Below are 11,885 nucleotides of genomic sequence, written 5' to 3'. Positions count from 1 at the left end.
GTACGGCGGCCAGTCCGCCCGCCCGCTGAGCGCAGGCAGCGCCTGCTGCGGCTCTGACACAGCAGCAGCAGCTGCTGTGTTCAGTATAAATTTTTTTTTTTCTATTTTCTCGAGGATTTTACTGGTGGGGTCCATATCCAAGCCATCCACTCCATCCAATGGCCTTCCATGGCCCTAGACAAGCTAAACGAGCCCAATATTGGACCTGTTTCGGCGCATAAAAACAATAGGGAAGGTTTTAATGGTAAAGACCACCCTTTGCTACGGTATGGCCCGCCCGAAGGCCTGATTGGTCCCATATTTCGGCTCAACGCCTAAAAGGTGGTTGGGAAGGGAATGGATGGTATGGATTGAAAACATGCATCAAGGTGGGGCCTATATGAGTGGACCACCCCAAGGCTTGGGAAAAAGCTGATTTTTTGTGTTTTCTTTCCAGCAACGTCCAGCGTCCCTGGACGCTGGACTTGCCATATAGCTAGGAGGTGGGCCTGCTTAGGTGGGCCACCAAGGGATGGATGGTAGGGTACTACACATATAAAGTGGGCCCCACTTTTAAATGGTTTGGATAAGGTACCTACCTCATGGTGGGGTCCATTCAAGTGGGCCACACAACCTCATCATCATAACAACAAAATAAAATAAAATAAAATAAATAAAAAGAAATAAAATAAAAAGGGAGAGAGATAGAGAGTGGGACCGTGTGATGGAGGGACCCCAGCACTATGGGCCCTCCCTTGCACTAAATCATACATCAAGTGGGTCTCATTACATGTGGGTCCATGAAATCGAAATCCAACGGTGGAGATCTCTTCTCCACTTAAAATAAACGGTCTAGATGACCCTAAGCATGTAAGGAAATAAACATCATGATGGGGTCCATAGAGAATGGCCCCATCATGGAATGATCATGATGATCCAAGTGGACCATCGGCCACATCTTAGGGTCCAAAGTGAGATCTAAACCATTGATCGGTTGGCCTCACTTGGCCCATCTTAAAAATATCAAAATCTACCCTATCAAGGCACCCACCACTTGATCTATTTGCTCCCTTGGCTTCCTTAGCTCCTTGTGCTACTCTTTGATGGAGGAAGATGGGAAATGGATGGTTGAGATGAGAGATGAAGGGGTGGGAAAGGGGGCCTCACAAATGCCATTTTCTCACCATGGGGGACTCATACGTATGGGACTTGCTATGGGAGAGTTTGAAATGAGAGAGAGACTTGTAAGGGAGAGAGAGAGAGAGAGAGAGAGAGAGAGAAAGAGATGGGTGATGGAGTGATGGGGGATGGTTTGGGTTGAAAATTGTAAAAGGAGGTATGGTTGATGTTGAAAATGGGAAAAAGAGGAGTGATGAGGTGGAAAGAGGGTAGACTTTTGAAAAAGGTGGAGATGGGTTGATGTACTTAAGTTATGGGATGCTTTAATGGTTGATTGATGGGACTAATTGTAGAGATTCCCTCGAAATCCGCAACGCGCGGTGTTTCTTCGGAATAAACGCTGATCGGCATCTTCTTGCCTGGGTATCGGTTCGGTGCGCAAGTCACGGCGTTGGAACCGCGGCGACAACGCGGTCGCTATGATATAACTTTCAGACCAAGCCGACGTCGGTGCGCGGGACCTGGCTTAGGATCGTGCGCAAACACCAGATACGGTGCGAAGGTTGCCGGAATTTGACCGGAGGGACCGCGGAAGCTAACGGAACAGTACGGATTAGGACACGGGGCTTACAAAGTGGGCCACCCCACAGGAAACTGTGTGAATTGAATGTCAACCGTTGAAAATTTTCTCAGGGTCCACAAGTTTTGGATCAATCTGATATTTGTGTTTTCCTTTCATCCATATATGTGTGATCTTATGAACGGGTCAAATGACAAATAAGCATCATTGTTTCCTATAAATGCAACAACTTTTTAGCATATAAATAGAGGCTTTTTCTTAATCCGAAATTACTCATTCAAGCTACGAAAAGCCTTCATTTAGAGAGAGAGAGAGAGAGGTCCCCATCATCATCAAGCTATTGCACAATATTTTAAATCTTGTTAATATAACTTTATATATATATATATATATATATATATAAATTCCTCGATCTCTTTTATGAATCATGCATATACTTTAAAGGGAGTTTTTGCTCTTCTTTGTGAGATCTAAGGAATTCAAACAAGTAACCTACGGTTTGAATTAATTTAAAATCAATTTAGAACCTAGAACCCTTGATTGTGTTATTGGACATTAAACATTTTACATCAAGCGAAGCGGTTCTATAGGCTACATCGAAGAGTGTCTTCAAGAAGAAGATAAGTATTATTCTTTGTTTATTTTGGTTATTTGAGATATCTAGGAAATCTCTTGTATTGGTTTTGACTGAGATAGCCAGAAAATCTCAGCGTGGGGTTTTGATTGTGATAGCCCTTCTAAAATCACAACTGTATAGGTTTTAAGGTGAACATGTGAAAACCTTGATTATTAGTGAACGCCAATATCACGTGGGTTGTGATTATTGGGAGTGGAGTAGGTGTGGCTGTTTGAGAACAGTTGGTATACACACCGAACCACTATAACTCTAGGTGTTTTGTGGTGAATGATATATGTGATGTATATGTGATGAATGATTGTAATTCATTCATGTACATGTGGTGAATGCTTGTAATAGATAGCTTTCTTTTTCCTCTTGTTTTAGTTTATGATCTTGATCCTTACTAAGTTCATAAAATCAGGTTATCCTACCTAAAACTTTGGTTTTTGGTGTAAGGTTGTCCTATGAACATAGTTTGAATCAATTTCTCAATACTATTACAATTAAGATCTCTGATTAGTTCTGATTTACTTATTATTTCAGTTCTTTAATTTTTTTTATTTGGCATAGTCCTATTCATCCCACCTCTGTGACCGATAGCTCACCTCTTTCAAGTGGTATCAGAGCTAATTTGCTCATTTATTTAGATTAAGTTCCTTGAGTTTAAAGATCTAGAGCTTTCATTATGTCAAATTTCGATAGCTTATCTATTACTAGGCCACCACCCTTTGATGGCTCTAATTATACTTATTGGAAAGCCAGAATGAGGATTTTCTTAAAATCCTTAGATGAAAGCGTGTGACAAGCCATGCTAACTAAATGGAAACCACCTGTGTTCGAGGTTCGAAGCAGTGATGAAACCAAGTCAAAGAAACTCCATTTTATTTATGGACTACACCTCAGAAAAATTAAAGCAGTGCAAATGCTACGGCCTTAAATGTCATTACTCATGCTCTATCACCTGATGAACTCAAGAGAATTATTTTACGTGATACAGTTAAACAAGCCTGGGACATTCTTAAAATGACACATGAAGGAACTACTATAGTAAAAAAATCTAAAGTTCAAATCCTCACTACAAAGTTTGAGAAAATTCGTATGGAAGAAAATGAAATCTTCATAAACTTTTATATGAAATTAAATGACATAGTAAATTCCATGTGAGGTCTAGGAGATGGAATCCCAAAAAACAAGGTCTGTGCTAAGATATTGCGATCTCTTCATGAGAGGTTTAATTCCAAAGTAACTGTCATTTAATATCTAAGTGACTGACTTAATGAAGGTTGAGGAGTTAGTTGGCTCCTCCAAACATACGAGTTAAATTTCAAAGCTCCTAAAGGTAAGTCCATAGCTCTTAAGTTATCTAAATATATTTCAAAAGAAAACAATGTTAATTTTGATATTGAAGACACAGAGGATGATATGGTTTTACTTACTAAAAGGATTTATAGAATTTTCAAAAATAAGAAACAATCTAATTTTTAAAAATTGTCTGATAAAAGAAAAGGAAAATCTAAAACTTGGAAATCTATAAAAGATAGTTAATGTTTCAACTAACATGAATATGGGCATTTGGTGAATAAATGTTTCAAAAGAGATAAATAAAAAAGAAAGAGCATGATAGCTACTTGGGATGAATCATCCGGCTCTGAAAGTTCTTCTGAGTCAGATGAATTAGAACAAGAAACTTCAAATGAAGTGAAAGCCCTAATGACTATAACCATAATCACCTTATCAGATAGTTGTAAGTTATCTGATTATAAGAATCTCAAGAGTGACCCTAAAAATGAAAATGAAGATGATCTTCAAGATGCCTATAATGCCCTATACAGGGAAAGTTGTAAAATAACTGTCAAATTAAAAAATTCAGCCGAAAAAATATCTTAAACTAAAATAAGAACTTGAAAATAATGTTTTGAAAAAATCTAATCTTTTTTATTGTTTTGAAAATGCAAAACTTGATTTAAGTTTCAAAACCTTTGAATTTGAAAAACTCAGAATAGAGAAAATGAGAATTTAAAACTCGAAGTTTCTTCTCTTTTGAGTTCTAAGGATACTTGGAGATATGCCCATGGAGACCCTAAGCTAGAAAAATTATTAACCGCATCCAGAAAATGTGGCGATAAATCGGATATGGGCTATATCAAAGATACTCCACTGAAAAATAGGAATGCATCTCCTATATTTGTAAAAGGAGAATCCTCAAACTCAAAAGGTAAGAATCTGAGAAATAATAACCAAAACAATTTCAAAAATTCAAAGCCTTTTCAAGCTTCTAAGGTTAATTCTAATAGCATCAGTTTTAGAAATCAAAGATATAATCCCTTAGCTGAAAAAATAGTGGACTTACTTAAAGAGCTTCTCAAATCTAACTCTAATGTTATCGGAGATAAGATAGGCAGAGAAATTTCAACTCTCATAAGCCAAGAAAAACCAATGGAACTCCTAAACCCAGAACTACAATGAAATGCATTCCAAAAGTTACTTGTCTTCTTGCCCACACTCCTTTAAAGCTTTTAGCCATTGAAAATGCTACCTAGACAGTGGATGTTCAAGACATATGACAGGTGACAAGGAGATATTCACCAACTACAAAGAAATGAATGATGGTTCAGTTACTTTTGGTGATGGAAGCAACTGCAGGATTATATGCCAAGGTGCTATTCAACTCTCTAACCTTCCTCCTTTTGAAAACGTCTTATACATTGAAGGTCTTAAACACGATCTTCTAAGTATATCTCAAATTTGAATAACGAACATATCGTAAAATTTACTAATCAAGGATGCGAGATTTTAAATGAGAAAGGTTGTGTGATATTAAATGGTGATAAGACTTCTGAAAATTGCTATATTATTAATGAGTCATAAACAGAATTATGATATAAATGTCTTGGACATATTAACTGCCAAAACTTTTATACACTGAGCAAAATTGATCTTATTCAAGGTCTACCCAAATTAAAAAAGGTTGATAAAATATGTGCCGCATGCCAAATTAGCAAACAAACTACGAGTAGTCACAAGAAAGTGAAATCCTTAACCACAACCAAACCTCTTGAACTTCTCAATATGGATTAGTTGGATTAACAAGAATGGAGAGTAGAGGCGGTAAGAAGTACTTTCTAGTTATCGTTGATGACTTATCAGATTTACTTGGGGATATCATTCATGAGAGAAAAATCTGAGACTCTCGATGAAGTTAAAAAGAATACTGAAATGAATTCAGACTGAAAAAGAAATTAATGTTATCAAGATCAAAAGTGATCATTGCACTGAATTTGAAAATAGCAATTTTGAGAAATATTGTACTGATCATGGCATATCACATGAGTTTTCTGCTCCTAAGACACCTTAACAAAATGGGGTTGTTGAAAGGAGGAATAAAGTGCTACAAGAGATGGCCAATGTTATGTTAAATAACATGAATTTACCTAAAAACTTGTGTGTTAAAGCTATAAATATTGCATGTTATATTATAAACCGTGTGTATGTAAGAAAATTAAAAGATAAAATAGCCTATGAGTTATGGTTCAATAAGAAACCAATTGTCAAGTACTTTCAAATTTTTGGAAGTAAGTGCTTCATATTACGTGACCGAGAAAACTTAGAGAAGTTTGAAGTTAAGAGTAATGAAGGAATTTTCTTAGGGTATACTCTGAATAGTTGTGCATATCGTGTTCTTAATAAAAGAACAGGAGTGATCCAGGAATCCATTAATGTTCTAATTGATAATCACCTGATCACACCCACACCTAGTCTAGATGATGATGAAGTCAACTTTATTGAGAAACCTGACTCTTCATCTAGTCTAGTTAATGTTGAACTAAGATCAGTCAAAGACCATCCTACTAATCTGAGATTAGGTAATCCTCTAACTAGTGTGCGAACAAGAAAACAATTAGAGAATATTTGTAATTATATTTTCTTTACTTCTCAAATTGAACCGGCTAACATAAAAGATGCACTTACTGATGAAAATTGGATTGTACCCATGCAAGAAGAGTTAAATCAATTTATTAGAAATGATGTCCAGTATTTGGTTCCAAGACCAACTGATAAACATATAATTGGAACCAAATGAATTTTTAAAAATAAATCCGATGAAATGGGAAATATAATTAGAAATAATGTGAGACTGGTACAAGGGTACACTCAGATAGAAGGAATCGATTATGATGAAACTTTTGCTCCAGTAGCTCGCCTTGAATCCATCAGATTGTTTATATCCATTGCATGCTTTAAAAAATTCAAGATATATCGAATGGATGTTAAAAGTGTATTTACATGAAGAGGTTTATGTTGAATAACCTAAGGGTTTTGAGGACCCTAAACTCTCAAATCATGTATATCGCCTTAAAAAGGCATTTTATGGTCTAAAACAAGATCTAAGGGCATGTTATAAGAAGCTGACTAAGTTTTTACTAAGTCACAATTTTATCATGGAAAGTGTTGATAAAACTTTATTTGTTAAAAAATATAATGAACACATACTGATTGTACAGATCTATGTTAATGATATTATCTATGGTTCTACAAGCACTAACCTGTGCATTGAGTTTGCAGAGCTTATGAAATTCAAGTTTGAAATGAGTATGGTTGGAGTGTTGAATTACTTACTAGGTTTACAAGTGAAACAACAAGAAGATAGTATCTTCATTTCTCAAACCAAATATGCCTTAAATTTGGTAAAGAAGCTTGGATTCAAGAACGGTAAGAAGTTTGATACTCCTATGAGTACAACCCTTAAAATTTCAAAGGATGAAACAAGTAAAAGTATAGAATCTCGCTTATATCATAGCATGGTAATCTCTTATACTTAACTGCTAGTAGACCAGATATTGCTTTTAGCATTGGAATCAGTGCTAGATATTAATCTGATCCAAAAGAATCACATCATTGCTGTTAAGCGCATAATTAGATATGTCGCAAGTACTACAAATTTTGGTCTCTGGTATCCACATGTACAAATGAATAACTAGCTGGATATATAGATGCTGACTGGGCAGAAAACATTGATGATAGTGTAACATCTTGAATTTTCACGACCAGAATTTATACTTGTGTCCAAGAAAACCGAGTATTAATAATGTATAAAGTGGATGCTTTAAAAATCGCACCATATTTTTGTCTTTTAGATCACCTCCAATTACACTTATAAAGGTAACCTTTCACGAGAATAAAATCAACCGTCACTATTATTAAAAGAATTCAATAAAACATCAAGTGCCTTCACTATGGGATTTTAATTAAAATATCAGAGTTAAATTAAATCATAAATTTTCTTCTTATCCTTTCATCATAATCTTCCTTTAGGAGAATGTTCACTAGGTCTTCAATCTATATGTCACCTGCATAATCTGTACGGTTGGGAGAGAATCAACGCCCTACCCATAGGGATGGCTATCCTTTAAGATTAATAGTAATTCAAGATATTCATGAAAACAAGGTAAAGGTTCTGATACATCCCGTACTCCACAATTACAAGAGGTATCAATATGCACAAACAACCTACATGAGATGCATGCCTAGCAAAGTATATGCGGTTTATTACACTTAGCGATCGCCACAATGTGGAATATGATTAGAGTTATCCGACTCGCCCCGCATCCCATACTACGGAGATTTACCGGCGTGCCCCACGTTTAACATGATTTTATGTGGTTACCCCAAGAGAAACACAACACATACCTCGAGGAATTACATGACATGATTTGTTCATGGAGCAACTATTTGCAACATCCAATCCAAGAAGTGATGTAACACTCATTGCGAATTACTTACATCGATTTATGCACCATTACGCATGAAACATGGAATTACGTGTCGCCCCACGGGCCGCTACCGAAAACGCATTACATCCACGATATATATTCAATCACTAGAAGGAGGATTCCCAACATAGTACTTGCACTTATAGATAATACAAACTGAATCAAGGAGATTCTGAAATATCAAGACACATGCCCAAGCCCCTTTAAAGATAGATAGCATAAGGTCAATATAAAAAAGAGTGACAATAGTCAACTCAAACAGTGGCAATGGCCAACATAACAAATAGGAGAGCGGCAACGACTAATTTCATGATAAGGAGAGTGGCAATGACCAACTCAATAAATAGAAGAGCGGCAACGGCCAATTCTTTAATAAGAGGAGTGGCAATGGCCAACTCATTAAAGAGGAGAGGCAAGAGCAAGGCTTGTATCCATGGTCCCACATAAATTCAGAAAGATCACTTATAATCAATATTATATTATAATCTCGAGGGTCTATAATTGATGGTAAAACATGTAATTGCAGGAAGAATCCAAAGTATTATGAAGGCATGTAAAGGGCAAGATAGAATAACATCAAGGCATGAAAAGGCAAGATGGAATAACAGGAAGGCATGTAAAAGGCAGAATAAATATAACAACTTAAATTAGTGTAAGCTTAAAGGATAAAACCCTCACCTTAGTATTTTGGTCATTTTATTAAGAAGGTCGTTGGCTTAGGGAAATCTTAAGGTCAAACCTGTTTCCTTTATCATATTCCATGGATTTGAAAACAGTTAAGATTAGAGTCGAGTTGATAACATTACTAGATCTTATCTAAGTTTAGGAAAGTAATTTATCTTAGGATTCGCCACCTCTGCTGTTGTGGGATAGAAGGGAAAAAGACATGGAAGGAAGAGAAAAGAAAGAATTCGGTTGAGACAGGGCAAGCACTCTACCCGGATCGTACCAAGATTAGCAGTAACCTAGCCAATGGTTCCAGGTGGTGGCGTTCGGTCTTCTCCTGTTCGCTCCTCTCCTTCTTGTCTCTTTCTCTCTAAACCGAGTCCTAGACTCAGTGCATCGGTAGGTCATGAGAAGAAAGAGGATAGCATCCTCTCTCTCTCTCTCTCTCTCTCTCTTCTTCTTCTTCTTCTTCTTCTTCTTCTTCTTCTTCTTCTTTTCTTGCTTTCCCTTTCGGTCAGATGCAGGGTCTTTTATAGGCGCAAGGAGTTTCCGGACGCTTCTTACGGAATAACTGCATGACTTCTGTTGTGCAGTCAGGAGTGCGAAAATCTTTACACAGCTTCTTCTGTGCATAGAGAAAGGAGAGAGATATCCCTACTTCTTCTCTTCTTATCAACGTGGAGGTGGTCGGTCTCCCCCTTATAAAGATTTGAACGGTTAGGATGGGCCAACAGATTTCGCATCTGGACTTGGTGTGACAAACTTCCACGGACCATGTTTTTCGAAAGGTGAATTTGCGCCCGTTGTTGTGCAACGATCATACGCATGGGCCTTGGTGGTTCTCTTATTCTTAGTCAAGGTTAGGTGATGGACTCGTTAGACGGTTTGGATCGTCCAGATTGGCTAAGATGGTGGCCCACTTGGATCAGCTGTAGGCTAATCACTTGTAACCAAAGGTTTTACATTGAAACCTAATTGCCCGTGTAAGTTTTGAAGATGCATTATAGGACCTAGGGTCTGGTCTATTTTTCCTCCTGATCGTGATGGACAGTTTTGATTACCTTGAATGATCATAGAAGTGGGCCATCGCGCCTCCAAACGGACAACTGTCCATTTACTTCTGTGAACACGGGAAAAGTCTCTCCTTCTTGTTTGAATTCTGTTGGGTCGAGGAGTCCTTGACCAACTTTTAGTTATGGTGCAGTGCAGGTCTATACCTATTGTGTCCATGTGCTACACAAGACGGGGTCTACCATGATGATTTCTGATGGATCTACACCGTCCATTCATTTTTCCCTCTAATTTAAGGAGTTGAGCCAAAAATGGGTGGACATCCAAAGATCAGATGGGCCCAAAATCAACGGTTACATGTTTTTTTATCAATTCGGGCCACTTGTACCATGATCTAAGGGCTGAGGTTTGACGGTACGGCTAATTTTGGATTCATGGGCATGATATATGATTTCATGCTAATTGGATAGTGGGAACTATGTAATCTATAATTCGAGGCCTAAGTTAATGGCATTTTCATAATTATTACTGATTTAATAAATTTGTGAAATATAATGGGTCTACATGGTATTAGGCACATTTTTAAGTAATTCTTATAAAAGAAATTATACCTAAATCATTATGTATGAAGAGTTATTCATTGATTTAGGCACATTTTTAAGTAATTCTTATAAAAGAAATTATACCTAAATCATTATGTATGAAGAGTTATTCATTGATTTATTTAGTGGAACATACATGTATTAAACTATGTGATCAACAGTCGGATGACTTGATTTGTAGGTGGGGATTGTTTGCAAGGGTTATATACGTGTCAGGGAATAAATATAAGCTTAGGATAGCTAGGTTGGTATCGTACACATGTACGTATCAAGTTAAACTTCATGATAACACTGGACAACTTTCAATACTGGGTATTGAAAAGTTTGGGGTGTTACAGATAGAAAGTCCACCAGTGGTGGATGTTTATATATTAGAAATTGCTTAGTTTCCTGGCACAGTAAGAAACAGAGTTCTGTATCTTTATATACAACTGAGGTTGAATACATCGCAGCTAGAAATGCTTGTACTCAACTAGTTTAGATGAAAAGAATGTTAACCGATTATGGAATTGCGCAAGATACAATGATCTTGTGTTGTGATAACTCTAATGTAATCAATATTTCAAAGAATCTCATTTAACATTCTCGTACGAAGCATATAGACATTCATTATCATTATATTCAAGAATTGGTTGAAGATAAAAGCATTTCTTTATAATATATCCAGACTGAAAATCAGTTTGTCGACATTATGACTAAACCGCTTGACAGGATTAGATATTCTAAACTAAGGCATGATATTAGTATGTGTATTTCAAATTAATTAAATCATGTTATTTTTACATTTTTTTATTATGTTTATAATTTTTATACAAAAATTTTTAAATTATTTGAAATTTTTAGTGTTGCACGACCGGTCGAGCACATCCTCGACCAGTCGAGCACGTACTTAACCAGTCAAGGAGCATGGGTGGGCTTCCTTTCAAAAAAAAAAAAAACGGGGGGAGGGGGGGGGAATCCTTTTTTCTCATTTTTCTTCTTCTTTGACTCGCCAAACCTTTCTCCATAGAGTCATTGTAAGTGCTTCATTTTCGATTTCCTTCTAAATTTGGGTTCTTGTATGCTAGTTAAGCTTCATTTTGTTGTCGATTTGAGATTTCTAACTAGCATCATTTTGTTGTCGATTTGAGATTTCCACTCTTTTCATAGAGGATTTTTGGGCAAAAATCTGATTTAAGCCAAACCCATCTTGTATATTCTCTTTTGTAATCTCTATACGGAGCATTAGTCTAAGAGGAAGACTTCATACAAGGGCCCTAGTGGCTCCTCCTCCCAGATGACTCCAATTAGGGTGAGAACCCTGAGAGCTCCCGAAGAAGATTCGGAGCATGTAAGGCATTTCTGCACAAGAGATATAATAATAGAAAAGACTGTTAATCTAGACCACATTGCTCCATTTAAACTCTTGCCCATCTGTCTGCCGTTGGTTGGGAAAATATTCTGGGTTGGGGCGGAATGACTTATCGCTCCATCGCTCAAGGCATGTATGCATCAATAGGAGAATTGTCCCTTGAAAACCTCACATTCTCTATTAACTT

This window comes from Magnolia sinica, chromosome 9 (assembly GCF_029962835.1).
Source record: "Magnolia sinica isolate HGM2019 chromosome 9, MsV1, whole genome shotgun sequence".
Taxonomy (NCBI): Eukaryota; Viridiplantae; Streptophyta; class Magnoliopsida; order Magnoliales; family Magnoliaceae; genus Magnolia; species Magnolia sinica.
The sequence above is the reverse complement of the archived record's forward strand: the minus strand, read 5'-3'. Positions refer to the sequence as shown.